Source organism: Poeciliopsis prolifica, unplaced genomic scaffold (genome assembly GCF_027474105.1).
Source record: "Poeciliopsis prolifica strain line A6 unplaced genomic scaffold, Auburn_PproV2 SCAFFOLD012, whole genome shotgun sequence".
NCBI classification, from domain to species: domain Eukaryota; kingdom Metazoa; phylum Chordata; class Actinopteri; order Cyprinodontiformes; family Poeciliidae; genus Poeciliopsis; species Poeciliopsis prolifica.
The window spans coordinates 12119752-12136010 of NW_026562387.1; positions in this window are offsets into that span (position 1 = coordinate 12119752).

The window sequence follows — 16259 nt, forward strand, 5'->3', positions numbered from 1 at the left end:
CTTTTTTTTTCTGACAAAAATAAATTCCTAACAAATTTACTGACAGATTGTTATTCCTGCAAAAAGAACAGAATGTCCAATATGTAGAAATGCATCAATCAAGAATATGTGGCTGATTTCCAAAGTGAGAGACAGACATATTGTCTCTGATATTTGGTATTTATGAAACATTGACCTGCTACCACACATTTTTACCAATTTGGATGTCTCTTTAAAAACTATAATATATTTGTGTTCAATAACAAAAGCCTTTAGCTTTGTTATTGAACACTTTGTTGAACATAAATATTTTTGTGTCCAAACATACATGACACGTTTTGACAGCCGTTTTAGCATAATATGTCAGTTATGCTAACTAGAAACAGCTTTATCAACTCCAGAGTCCCTCAAAAGGTTTCACACTACATTCAACAATTCACCCATTCACATTCGTATTCACACTGATGGTGGCAACCTACAGCTACCCTGGAGTCTGACATAAGTGAAGATGCCATGCGCTGATGTCACCAGACCCTCTGACCCCCACCAGCAGGCAAGGCGGGTGAAGTGACTTTTTTTTTTTTTTTTTTACTTTCTTTGAATTCCGAAATTTACATGCATTTGGTCCATATCAGACAAACCTGTATTTAAAAGTGGATGACTTGGGTCAAACCTTTTGGGTGCTACTGGGAATCAGGCAACCTTCTGCAGGAGAGAGGTCAAAATAGGTAATGTGGTTAATCTGCAATATGTAATATTAAAACATTAAACTTCACACACTCAAACACATACACACACACGCACACACACACACTCATATATATAATTGAAAGTATTTCATAGAAAAGTAAACCGTATTTAATAAATGACACAAAATTTAAATGTATACAGTGAATTCTTCAATGGTTGTAGGGTAAGTGGAGTGTGTCTAATTTAAATAACGATTAGAGTTTCAGTTTGCATAGCCCCCATTTTTATTCAAGGTTATCATATGGCGAGAATCTCAAAGTGGCCCATACCATTGGAGAGAAAAGGTTTTCTTCCTCTGGACCTCATTGTGGTTTCCATACACATTGCAGCTTTAATGTGACTAAAATATTAAATCAGTTAACCCAAGAGTTAATAGTATCATATAAACAGGATCCTAAAAGTCGTATTCCAACCCTGTGTATATCTTATGATCTCAAAACTAATATATATATATATATATATATATATTATAGTTTTATGTATATATAATGTGTTTATAGTGTGTGTGCAGTTTTAAAGGAACACTGCTATTGGTATTGGTTGTGGCATCACACCAGTATTTGACAGCTATTCCTTTGAGTTAATCATCACAACAAATAAATCGATTATGAATTAGAATTTTAAATGTAAACAGTGTAAATAATTCACGAGAAACTCTGCAATTTGGACACAACCGGCCTTTTCATGTTTTGAAAAATGTGTAAAATATTGATGCTGTCCCTGGATCCACATTCAGTAGCAGAACAACAGAGAAGGATGTGAATCACAAGCAGATCTAGCTATTTTTTTTCTATTTTTGGTTCAAAGCAACTTGGAGAAATCTTTTGTCTGTGTTATTATGCATTCCTCTGAATCATTTTGTCTTTGAAAGTAAATTACAGGATGAGTTGCGGTGCAATTCAAACAGGCTTACTCTCGTTGGGATTTGTGCCACTTCTGCATCTTAGTTAAAACTTATATTTCCACTGCTTCACAAAGCATTTCTAATAATGAGAAGATTTGTGGCAATCTTTTAGTGGCTTATTTGCATATATAAGAGTGGCTTTTCTTTCACTGATCTCTTCAAAAGATAAAAAAGACAGTGAGCTGAAAAGGGACAGATTATTGTACAAAGATTTGCTTAGGCCACTGGAAATGGAAAGCTATAGTTGTATGAGGTAAAATATTAAAAATGCAACAAACTGCAGATAATTGCCTAAAAATACCTCTCAGCATATTTAGATGAAAATCATCTTGATACAAAAGTATCTCATTCTGCAGATTAAGACTTTATTGAGGCCACACAAGATCAAAAGAAATATTCTATAAGTATTCATGCTGCATAATCCACCTCAAAGGTCATATTTTCTCCAAAGTACAGACATGTCCATCAATGTATTTTGAAGTGAAAATCAGATACTTTTTACATTTTTCACTCTCCCAGACTGGAAAAAAACTCCCAATTGCAATAGACAGCAGTGTTTATGAAATTGTTGATTGAAGCCATAACTCAAAAGTATTTGCACTGCTTTTGTCTGATACAACATATTCTAACAGACGTGTTCGCTCTTTTAACTGTCAACAATCTTAAAACAAAAAAGGGAATTTTGTGCTCTGCCTCATTTTCCTCCTTCGCCTTATCTGCTATAAACTGTGTCATTTTATCAGACCAAGCAATCATCACAGTTTTGAACGCATCTGAAGTAGCAAGTCATGAGTTGTCTAAGAAACCCCCCTAATGTGAAATCCTGATATTTGCTTTTATCTGTATTGCTGTAAGACGCTAAATTCCTTGTCATCTGTGCTATCTCTCTGATGCACACAGTGTGGCAAATCAGCGAGTTGTTTGCTATGATAGCTAATTATGTGCAGCATAGGCTGTGGCTTCCCCCCAAAGTATGGATCATGCAGCCCGTGAAGACGAGAAAGGAGTGATTAAACATTCTCCAGCCGTTCCAGCTACCCCCCTCTGCATTTAAACAGGCTTTCCCCTGTGCTGACACACCTTGTAAAAGCTTTTTACACAGATGAACAGGAGCATGCTTTTACCACACATATAAATCTCCAGAAGTGACATCTGTTTTTCTGTGGAGATTGTCTGTCTGATTTTAGTGTGTTTATATAACTAAAGGAACAAGTCACATAAAATAATCCAAAACATAGTGGGACATTATCATTCTGACATAGTACGTGCAGTACAAGCTGTACCTTGCTGTGAAGATCAACCGGGGTTTTCTTCAATGGCAATTACAGTCACTGATTTTCTAATCCAATCTGCCACACCTAACATTCCCACAGGAAAATGTGATTGAATGTGACTGATCTGAACATCCTGGAATCGGTCTGGGATAACATTAAGAGACAGTCGGAATTGGCAAATCAAATCCACAAACCAACTGTGGGAGGATGACTCAAAACAATATATATATATATATATATATATATATATATAATATTATATATATATATATATATATATATATATATATATATATAATATATATATATATATATATATATATATATATATATATATATAAATAATATGTGGTATCACATATACATAATTTCTGTAGAACAAGAAACGACTTGAATATCCTGTAACCCTTTGGAGTTTTCCATCTCTGTTATCAGCAATAGAATGAGAAAGGGGACCTGTCAGAATATCCATCATCATTATCAGAAAAATCACATCTGTATTCATCATCAGATGTGAGGCGAAATGTGAACCTGCTTATCATCCCTCATGGGCTGCGGGTCACTCTTCAAAAGTCAAAGGCAGATCCTGCATGCCGAGATAGTCGTCATGTACCACATTTTCCATTTCTCTTTGAACTTTAGATATATTCTCTGGAGAAATAATAATGCCTGCCCATGAAAAATGCCTTGCTAGATCAAATGTCCTATCAGCTCCAGCATTTTCATTATGTTCTGATGTTGTGAAGTTCCTCTGAACATTACATTGTTCAACTTGAATGCTAACAAATCATATATATGTACTGTGTAATTTTAGAAGATTACCTCTAAATGGACAGAGAAACATTGTTGTGCCTCACAGAAATTTGTCGACAGCACACATCGCAATTCTCCACAAAACCACTGAGATATCTTAGGTTAAAAAAAATAAATCGTCTACTTGACAATGATTCGCAATCAAAGACCATAACACAAAGATATAAGTTTAAATGTTTAATGAAGGAAATGTTTGGGGGAATAGCTGGATTGGATGGGAGGATAGATCATCTGAAAGACTTTCTGATATAGACTGGGGAGGATGAGACTTATTGTGGAAGTGGAGTTTTCAGGAAATGGCTTTTTCTGAGTCCACTTAGGACCCTTAAGGCGGACCTGTAACAAAGAGGAAAGGATAGAGATAAATAATGACACAAGGAAATATTAAAGAGGATGAGGTTATTAATAATGAATAGCAGAAAGAGAGATTAGGTGACAGCTGGTTGACGGTAAGGTTGACAGAATGTGACATACTGTGAGGCGTGACTGAACTGGGAGAAGAATGCTGCTGTGTAATTAGAGGTGTGGTTGAGGCGTGGTCCTGCTCCCAAAACTGCGTTAGCATATTAACTTCATCATGTTGATGGTGATTGCTGGATGCACTTTTCTTGAATTTTTTTCTTCATTCTCCTTTGGAGTGTCCATCAAGAGAAAAGCAGAAAAGCAACTCAAGGGTAACCTCACCAGGTGGTGGTATCACACATCTGGTGCATTTTTTTTTTTCTCATCAGGTTCAGAAAGGTGGCCTCTTTGCATTCTGTGGGGTGAACGTCTCCTCTGAGCAAAACATAAAGTCAAACAGCCCCAGAATAATTCCACCATCGTGACCTCTACTGGGATCATACCTTCTTAATGCAGACAATTACAGTCTTATTGACTTGGAAAACAGTTTCTGTGCAGTAACTCTCCAAGGCTGAGCAACGGTACGACATGGGGGATTAGAGGATGGGAGATGTTTAGTTTGGTTCTTTTCTTTCTTAAGGTTTTTAATGTAAAAACCTCATACAAACATAATGAAAGTCTAATTGGAAACAGTCTTCATTTCAGAATGGAATTATGTTTAAATTGAAAAGTAATGTAAGTATAATGTCTAATTTAAGCAGATATCGTGTTGTGATTTTAAATGCTACTAATATCTTAATCAAGATATTTTTGGCTGGATGAGATGATTGAAGTCACAAATAATTCTAACCACTGAAAAGGATTGTTCAGTCATCAAAGATCATTTGTTAAATGTTTATCACAATTTCTAAAAGAGCTTTTGAAGTGTTTTGGGGGTTGGAGTGATTTGAGGTCACAACAAATTGTTGTTTTTCCCCTTAATCCTGATCACTCCTAATACTAAACATATTCACTGTTATTGTGTTTGGTCTGTACACAGTCATTACGTTCATACTCCCAGATTAGTTAATATGGATTTAACTAAATTAAAATCATGAAAGTTATTTATTACTGGTAACCAAACAATAGTCCCTAATTTCTGAAATTCTGAACTGTCCCTTTAAGTTGCTGGTCTACTGCATAATACAGAGTGAGCTCTATCAGTGAATCCCAGTCTTATTCAGAAGCACATTTTAAATCTGTTTGATAATGGATTTAATAAAATATTTTTCGAGATCTTAACATTGCAATACACTAAAAAAAATTTAGCACTCAGCAGGAAAGTGTTATGAATTATGACTGTGCAGCTTGTAATTCAAACACAGTGTTCTTTTCCTTGCAAGCGCCGTGACATCTAACAAAAGAGCAAAGTGTAGATTAGAGTGGGCAGTTTGATTAGGTAAGGATTTTTCTGTCAGGGGGTAAGAAAGGTGGGTCTGTGAGGATGCTGGCACATCCCTCCTTTCTCTTATCCCCATGCTGATTAATGGCAGAGTCTCACATTCCTCTGACAGATCACTGAGGCCCAGGGAAACCTCCAGAGATGAGGCTTCCTGCCAATTACCTTCCTCAATAATGCCTGCTCAATGCCTGAATGACAGGGATCCACCCCCAAGGATCTAACTGAGCTGCTGTTAAAACTAAAAAAGTGGCGGCTTCGTGATTTGTGTGGCTGCATAAGGACACATCTGTAGGTGGGGGAGAATAAAAATGTATTATTGCTACAACACTGCTGCTATCCAGCACAGCTTCTGCTGTGTGATTATGTATGAAAGAGTGTGAAGAGGGTGGAGAAGAACAGCTATAATTCAGCTATCATGGGCAGGAAAGTAAAGCCTGCATAAACACAATGATTTCAACAGCTGAATGTTTTAAGATATTGGTAAAATACTATCGTGTGAGGCAATATCAACGCAGGGCTAAAATAAATAGCACAAAAGTCATTTATGGATATAAAAAAGTGAAAAAAAAAGAAATTCTAAAGTCTGAATATTTTTCCAAACGTCTTGGGGATCATCGCAATGTGTTTTCACAGATATGAAGCAAGCAGTTATGATTATTTTAGTCAGCAGATGCTTTATTTTTTAGCTTGCACTATTCAAACCTGTATTTATTCATTCCAATCTCTTGTACTTGTGCTTTTTTCCCTTTTTAAATTCTATTTATCTTACAGTAATGAGGCCTGGGTGTGGCTGGTGGAATTAATCTCACTTATCCAAAAATTGGGAAAGTCACAGTTAATTTGTAATTTAACAAAAATATATAATTTATTTTTCACAAAGGGAAATGCTATCTTGAATATATATAAGTGGATGTGCTCATAAGAAAAGCTAAGGCAGAAGAAATCTGCAATGGGCAAATACTTGTCAGTACTGTACACAGAGAAAACTGACCAATGAATCAGAGGTTACATATACTGACGTTCTCTGCACTAAACTTTTTGATTATATATTCGGGGAGGAAGAAGTTAGCTTTCAAGGACTTCCAGTTGTTCCCCGTTTTGAAAACTTCCTCTGAGATAGTGCAGATAAATGAGGCTGAAAAGAGAGATTAGGAGCTTGCTGGAGAATCTGCTTCTCTCTACTGATTTGGACATTCATTTTAATGGAACGCTTAACACTTATTCAAGAGCTGGACTAGGAGGCTCAAGGTTCCTCATAGTAAAGTCAAACCACTCCCTTCGAAGGGAAATAGTACCTATTGAGAGCATCAAAAATGTATTACCTTTGCTCCACCTGCTCAGTATTCTCATCAGTCCTGTGGCTTATTGTCAGCATGGTACCTCACTAACAGGAATCATTTGCAGAATAAATGAAACAGTGTTGTACAAAAATAGAAGAAGAAATAATTCCCGACATTATAGTTATATCGCTGCACAAAATGGTTATCCTTAGTCAAGAAAATAGTTGGCATTTCTTGGGAGACAAAAAAGGGGAAACATATTATATTTAATTACCTACAAAGTCAGAAGTAACTGAAATTTTTGTTTTTATTACTGTAAAAGTAGAAATCTAGCCAGCAATGAGATCTCTACTAAGTTTTGGTTTTGATTTCAAAGGAGTTGGTACTGAACTCTGTGGTTCTTTTGTTCAGGAGACAGATCGATTCTCAAGTGATATCTCATTAATTGTTTCACTGTAGAGCTACTTGCATTCAGCTTCTTTCTGAAAATGGGACTGTCCAATCCTGTAGGGTCGACAGACACTCTGAAAATCGATTCCAAAGACACTGAAGGTATAACATCAGACACACTGATAAGAGACACCAGCAAAAAGGTGTAATTGAAAATTACAGAGATTTGCCCACTGACAAAAATGTGGCCTTCAGCACTTTTTTGTATTTTGTAGTCTAAGAACCTATCCGATGCTTGAAACCATCGGATATTCCTGTTCTTCCACACAAAGCTATACCTAAAGCGAAATGTTTACATACACTAAATTAGTTGACCTTTTTAATTTTCAAATACAATGATGTTTTTCATTTAAGTATTTTTGTGGATTGGATTGGATTGGACTGTCTTGAGTCTTGACGATATCAGAAAATTTTGTTCAACTATTACTCGATCAATGGCTTTAATTTGCTTGTCAATTGTGCTACATTTCAAGTGACTATATTTTCTCTGATGATTGTATTTTAGGAGTAATCCACAAACGTCTTTGCTCATGACCACGACATAATGTTCTTTATATAATGTTCTATACAGCTGTGTGTAGATAGCAAATATATGCAGGAAGCAATCTCGGTGAGAAGGTTTTATTTGAGTGTGGATAATGAGCACACTTCTGAAAATAAAAAAAATGAAAAAATCCAGAAACAAATACCTCTAAAATGTCTACATGAAACTGACCAATGACTAACAAGAATCCAGTAATTACAAAACAATAATTTCTTACATTTCTCTCTTTTATAGTGTTTTAAGTGTACATGTGGGAAAATACAAAACAGTAAATTATATGTCCATTGCTTCTTTTCTTCCTTTATCTAAAAACATAAAGTAATGTTTGTAGAGAGTGAAGTACTATTTGGGATTGTAGCTACTTGGGACCAGATGCAAAAATGACCATTAGTTGTAATTGCAAAGCGGCATCATTAGTTTCAAATATAGTTCCAGTCTGTTGCATTTAAATTTAGGAGCTACCTCCCTATTAAACAATGTTATGTTGCCTCATGTACCCCGTTTAACACTCAGCCCTCAACCTGTAACCACATCTATGTTATACAAGCAGGGGATGTACAATTGCGTATATAGTTGCAATTGTATTCAAATGAAAAGAAATCACTGGTGAATAATAGCAGAAGCAACAAAATGCCTTGTACATGTGTGTTTACTGCACTGCAGTCAGCCACACATGATGTGCAGGTTCAATTATCTGCTCTTCTGGTTCCCCACTCTTTTTCTCTGATTTGCCACATGTAAACTTGCTGGTAGATGGCTATGTAATTTTCTCCAGCTTAATAATTTGCTGACTTGTTTTTGTATAACATTTCATGATTTTTAAAATTCCAAATGAATTTTACATCAGTACACTCTTTATTTACTTGTTCCACCACATCCCCATAAATATTTGAAAATTGGCTTTTGTAATGTCTTTGCTGGTTTTTTTTTTCTTTTTGTTGTTTGAGCTCACAAATCCCAAAAAACAACTTAGAATCTCAGGAGGTAACCAATTTTAAGCCATTACAGGCAGAGCCAATTAGACTGAGTCAAGTACTGTAACAAAGCCCCCCCATCAAATTATTTTTCTCATTTCCCCTTTTCTGTCCTCAGTAGAAACAGAGGCTTCAGACTGTTATGCTCTTTGTGCATGCTGTGTGCCTTCATATCATGTGATAATTCAAGTCTATGAAAAAGGACAAATTACAGTCTTCATCAACTCAAAGCTAGAACACATTTGATTGTTGATGGAAGTAAAAATATGTCGGGGTGGCACTGGTTGTTTCTTTTTTCTCATTCATTCAACTCTGATCTGCATCTTTTGATTATTTCTAAATAGCTTTTATTTTGTCATTTTTATTACATTGATGCATTTATTAACAATGATGTTACATTCTTTAATTTTAGAATTAAAAAAACTGTATGAAATTCACTGATCAATTCTTTTTATATATAAAAAAACTGTCCAGTCTTTTAGTCACCATAAATCTACTCTTTATCAAGAGAATATTTATTTTTCAAGCTTATGTGACAAGCACACATCTTGGCCTTTAGGCTTCATCTAGCAAAATAGTATGGGAAAGAAGAAATGCTGAAAGGGTAAGTATATAAACAATTATTTTTGGTCTCCTGTAGGATTATTATTTTTCAAGTTTGTATTTCAATGTTTTGCAAAGATGTGCAGCTTTAAGATTTAATACTGTTGAATTGAATCTTGAGTTAAGCAGCATGAGAAATGCTACTCTAAAAGAAGTAAATGACAATAAATCAATTTCTGCAGTACTGACTTAGAGTATCTAATAGCACTGATAAAGATTCACTCACCACAGCCTGCCAGAAGCTTGCAGTGGACTGAGCAGTAGGGCAGTCCTACCTATTTTTAGATTAATGTTTTTTTATATATTATTTAACACAAAAGGGTTAAACTTTTATCCTCAGATGATCAGGAAACCATTATAGTAAATGGCTTTGTACTTGTATAGCACCTTTTCAAGTCGAGAGGATCTCAAAGCACTTCACACTATTGTCATTCACACATTCATGCACTGATTGTGGAAAGCTACTGGACAGTGGTCACCACTGTTCTGGGGCAGTCTAACCATCACCAGCAGCTAAGGCACATAAAGTGTCTTTTCCCAAAGACACAACAAGAGAGGCAGATGGAGCGGGGATCAAACCAGCAACCCCCCAATTGTGGGGAGAACTTCTACCCTTGCTGCCACCATCATGCTCATGTTTTAACTAAAAATTAAACAATGACATTATGGAAAATGTAGCTTAGTTTTTTCTGCTGCAGCAGCAAATTGCATTTCACACCCTTGGCCTGAAGTCGCATCGTCAGCAGCTTACGCCCTAGATATTAAGACTTATAGTTTTGTAATGTGCTTACTTTCTTCACATTTAGACCATGTGCTTTTAAATAACCCAACATATCATTGAAAAGATTGCAATCTAGAACATCGTAGAACATTGTAGAACAGCATTTATAGAAACAGGGATTTAAAAAAGCTGATAAGTGTTTTGAGGCAAATTGTCTCTGCAATGTCTGACAAAGAAAAATTATTATTGTACATATGAAGTATGTTTCTTGGTGTCACATACATGGAGAACATTAAGTTTTTATGCTCCACAATTCTAGAACAAACATCCAGAAAACTGTAAAACAGCTGAAACACTGAGTTCCTGTAAATCAAGGCTAAAACCCCACTTGCTTAATATTCATAACTGAAATGTTTAATATTTGATAATTATTCTTGATGACTTTTGATTTGACAAAATGTAATGCTTATTGCTTGTTTCATAATTATTTGCTGTTACTGTATTATGTTTTTATAGTGTAAAGCACCAAAATGTCTTGTTACTGAAGTGTGCTATGCACATAAACTTGACTTAACTTGGCATGTTTAATACTAATCAATGTTTACTATAGGTCAACATAGTTCATTTATTAATGTTGTGTATTGTAAGTATTTTGCTGATGTGAAAAAGTTGCAGGAAGTTAGTAACACTATGACTCCTTTTTGCAGGGGTGCATGTTTTCCAAGCAGAAACTGAGGTTACCTCTGTGCCCAGTGTTTGTAAATACATTTGCAAAATTAAAGAAAACTGGTGCCACAGATGAAGCACCTTCTTGTGCTTTATTTCTAGAGAAGTCATTAGAGAAGTGTAAGTCACATAAAAAACAGTAAGAAATGAAGAAAAAACAACTTTGAACACTCACACATATTCACTATTAACAGACTGAAATTTCACATCAGTTCCACAGTGCACAAAGTGTTTAAACCTCAGAAATTTAATTTGGTGTGCTCCTGATTGGTAAAGTGAGAGTACGCACCATATGGTAAGATTGAAAAAGCTGGCAGTTCTCAAAAAAGAAGATTATTGCTGCTTATTAGTGTGGTATCTACCTCAAATCGGAGACAGAACATACTTTTGGTTCACCTATCACCTGCAGACTACAACTGGATCTGTGTCTTCTGCTCTCATGGCTCTAACACACTGAAGTTTTGGAAATGTTGTGTATCTTTTGCAAATGGGAGCTATAACAGGTACGTAGGGTAACATTTGGAGGTTTTTAAACATTCAGCTCTATTTTGTAATATTATAGTAAATGTTACTTTAGTCTCACAGGTTTCCTGATCTTGCATAAGCAAACAGGATTTATTGATGTAGGTGATGGCCATTAATGAAATAAAGATAGAAGAGTTTATGTTTCTATTTGTTTTACATATTATTTCATAGATGGCAAATTGTTTTTTCTATCACTCGGTTTTACAGTTAAAATTTACTTAGAAGGATTAGCACTATTGTGAAAATGGTGATTGGTCTGGAGCTGACTGTGTGTGCTCATTAACTTCTCAGATACTCAAGGCACTGCTGCAATTTAAATTATTCTACAATGTACCTTTGTTCAAGAAACATAATAGGAACTTGAAAACAACACTCACGTTCCCATTGCTTGACTGAAAGTCTGGAAGGAGTACATTTCTGCAGATGGTAGTTGGTCCACAGAGAGAGGGCAGAGGAGCTTGATTTTTTTCACAGCAATCACAGAAATGAAATGTTCACAGCAATGTATACAGTACACAGTGTATCAATTTGCAAATTCCTTTTCATCTGCCCCACTCTTCCATTGTTAATAAGGGCAATAATGAGAATACTAGGGAAAGCAGGAATGAGAGGGTCAGCTTGTTTGGTTGAATTGCCTGCTTTATCTGAACTCAATCCATTGACCTTCTGTCTCTAATCTCCAAGAGAATAGCAAAGGTGGCATCTGAGCTTACCTTCCTTTACATTTTGCTGATTTGCCTAAGGATGTCGTCAATACTTTTGTTTTCACATTCAAACACACCAATGAATTACAGCAGAAAGAAAAGCAGAACGCTTCGGCCCATGTAAATGTGATACAGATAATGATACCAACTGATGTCACAGGCACAATTGAAAACTGGGGCTAAAATGTGACTTTAACTCAAGTCATTACTATAAATGATGCTGACATTAATGCGTTTATTTCTGGTGGCTGAAGTTCCAAAAAAAGAAATGTTCAGCTTTACACAGGTACTAATCCCATCAGACGTGAACCCATCTCTGCCTTCACTGGTTTCAACCTTGTCACTCAAGATTCAGATTATTTTAGAGAAACTATTACTTTCTCAACAAGGATGATTTTTACAGCAGAATGTGTCCACAGAAAGGAAAGAGCACTTTGTAATAAAAAGAAAAATGTACATATATTTTATAAAGTGAAACCACCACATTGTGACTCTTTATGTGGCTGTTTTTTTGTTTTTTTTTTCATTTTTCATTTTTTCTTTTTTCTTTTTGGTTTATCATTGTAAAACAACCACTTTTATTGCTTTGAAAGAAAATTAAGTTTTTCATGTGGTGGGTCCAACTGTGGCAGAACCCAAAATTGGTAATCAGCACCAACATTTCTGTGGCTTATTAAGAAAGAAAATGGTAGAACCGTATTGTCTACTTTGGAATTCCATAACCTATGCTAAAATCATATTATCTTCTATTATAAATGTAACTGTGATATATTGAAGCTTTTCTAATAAAAACATTTATAATTTTTATTCTGAAAGGATAAATTAAACCAATTTCCATCACTGGCCGAGTTTCAGATGTACAGAAATCCTAATTGTGCAATTTGGTTAAATATGGAAGTTTTGGTGGATTTTAGAGAATGTTTGGTGTGGAAAGCTCAGCATAGTTCTACTTAGTGACAAGAAGCCTGGTATGGTATTGGGGGGCCTTCTATTAGTTGAAAAATAAGAGCTCATCAGTATCTTTCAGAGCTGCCAAAAATGGCTTTATTAAGCTATTATTGTGTTCTGTTTCAAAGTATCTGTCTATTTTTAAACCCTCCTTCTGCTTGCAATGTCGCAGGGAACTGGGAACTAGCTCAAGTGTATTATAGGCAAGAGGCAAGGCATACACTGAATAGGTCGATAATCCATAGAGATGTATAGCTATGCATCCACACATTTACTCCTAAGGACAATTTAGAGAGACCACCTAATCTAATCTGGACGATTTTACATCGAGGAATGAAACTGGAGTGGCCAAAGTGAACACAGACACTGGGGAGAACATTCAAACTTCATGCATAAAGGAGATGGACAGAACTGAACAAAACACCTTCTTGTTTCAATGCAATACTAGTAACAACTTCACCACTATGTGTCCCCTTTCAAAACATACTCTGTCTCTATTAGTATGTTATGTAGTTTTTACAAACTCATGTCATGACATTCAGCCTTTAGGCTCAAAATAAAAGCCACTAAAGGGTTGGTGGAAGGAAACTGCCTTAGATTCCGAGGCAGATCTAAGATGACCTTAATAGAAAATAGTGCTAATAGCATTAAGGTGACAAACATCATTGACCGACTTGAGTAATAGGGGCCAGTTGGTGTTAAACAGTTCAACCCGGCTAATAGGCTCTGAGTTTTTTTTATTGATTGCAATTCTGCTCTGACTGGTGAACAAACAGTTTCCCAACAAGCCTTTGTTCTAAGTGTAGTGCGTTTCAAAGTAATGTATGTATGTGTTTGACAGATGTGTTTATTACCACGTAGCAAAATGAGAAAAAGAAAAACTGCATTGTTTAAAACCTTACATGATCTATAGAAGCTGTTAAGTGTTAACTAAAATGTTCCAGAGCACAGCTGTAGCACAAGTAAATAAAAACTATTTCTTTGTTTTTCGTCTCTTTATCCAGCTCTTTCTTCATTATGATTTGAATAGCTACCCAAAACAAACGGTAATGGAATACTTTCTTTCACTTTGATATTTATACAGCCCTCATGCCCCCTCCCCAGCAGACTTTCCGAAGCTTAAAATTACCCTGAATATTTGTGCTCAGTTCCTTTTTCAGACCAAGATAAATATTGCCAATCTGGCCTCCTCTGCCTCCTGCTTGGCTTCTATGCTGTGGCCAAAAAAGAGAAAAATAGTTTGCTCTCCCAAAGGGGCAGAGGCAACACAGCTACGTGCAGGGCTATCAGGACTCTATTTTAGATATTAGATTGAAATTCCTGCCATGAAAAAAAAAAAAAAAAAAGTCATTTATCTCTCCAGTCTCTTCCACTTCAATTGGTGGAGATGGCTTTGTCAGTACAGATGTCACGGGTGACATTTTGAGACTTCCAGCTCACATCGAACGTTTGAAGTCAGTCAGCACAATACCTCAAATGTTGAAGGCACCGGGTATGCCAAGTCATATGAGAGTACATCCCTCAAGTGATGCATTTTAGAGGCTGGCTCCACCATATGCCAGATGGAACAAGATTATGATGCCCTGGAAACTCTGACAGCATCTGGTCTTGTGCTGGCAAACACAGAATGCTAAATTTGTTTACATATCAATAGCTACCTGTCTACATAGCCACATCAACGGAATTTCTTCATTATCCTGCTTGGAAGAAGAATCATTCAGAGCTCAAACTGATTGAATGGAAGTTCAATTTGCACTTTATTTTGACAGAATAATAGATAAGTTTTCAGTGGAAGAAATCATGGTTTTAGAAAGATGTTCAATAGCTGTGGTGATTGAAAACTATGATGCCTTTGATCAGAATTATAAGTGTGGATTGTTCCTTTAAAGGGGTGTCAAGACATGTTTAAAGAGGTGAGATCTTGCCTTCAATTGGCAACCTAACACTTCTACAATAGTAATTAGCTCCTCTGAGACATAAACAACACGGTGCAGAAAAATATATGATTACTTCCTCGTGCTCCTGTCAGGAGTCGTGAATCCTGTCCCAGTTGAATAAATAAACTAAAATCAACAAGTTTTAAATGTAAAACATGTCATTATAACATCTGTCAGTGTTTTCCAGGGATGTTTATTTGTCTTCTTTGAATCAGGCATGAACAGGGAAATGTATATTTCCACATAAATTCTGTGCTCTGGCATTGTGTTTTCAAAAGGGAATACAGATTCAATATAAAAACTGAAAGTGCTACATTATATATTTTTGAAGGATTTGTTTTGTGCTCCCTTTCAGATGACTCTTGTAATTCCCCAGATGAAGGTGTTGTTGCCCTGAACCCACCTTGATTCAATAAACATGAAACAAGGCCAGAAATAGATAAAAAGACAGACAATACATAATAAACAGAGTGGGGAAAGCACTTCCAAGGAATATAAATGACACTATAAGGTCAGCTAAGTTGGAGACTGTGAATATATTATTATAAAATAATGCTAACCTAAGGAAGAAGGTGAAATAACTGTGTTTACTGCTTCAACAATATCATTTGCAAAACTTTTGATGTTTTAGTATGATGAATGATAAAAAGAAAATATTGGCAGCATGATTAAATTAAAAAAAATAATTCCTGGACAAGGAATTATTGTCCAGGAATTCCATAATTCGGGTGAGCACGGATTAAATATTAACAATTCAAATTTCTAACAATTCTCAATTTTGATTCAGGCTTTGTTCACACTGCATGTGAATGCCACATATGCTGCCCTCTGTGGTTGCCCATGTCGCCTTTATCAGAAATCGTCACTGTGTTAAATATTAATTAACCTGAACAAAAATTAAATGGGAATAAATGTCAGTATCATTTTAAAAATTGATGGGTGAAAGTATCTTATGATGGGAATTTTTTGACTACATCAATCAAAACAATTGACAGTTAAAAAAGTGCAACTGACACATGTAAATGAGATGATGATGTCTGCATTTTTTGTTTGATTTTTAGTCTTAAAAGGTCTCAAGCCTTTTGTTTGTCTATCTTGATTACAAGCAACTTTCTTCGTTATGGTTCCTTATACTAAAAGATGTTCAGATGACAAGCAACAGAAAACCCTAGGAAAACATATTCAGACAACATTGAATGATAGAACACCTGCCAAAAAATATTATTAATGGGAGAAAATAAGTTAGGTGGTCAAATGTATGGCACCATTTCAAAATCTTGTTGTATTGATCTGCAAGAGCCTCTGGAAACCTGGAGTTATTTCACACACCGAACCTGTGCAAAC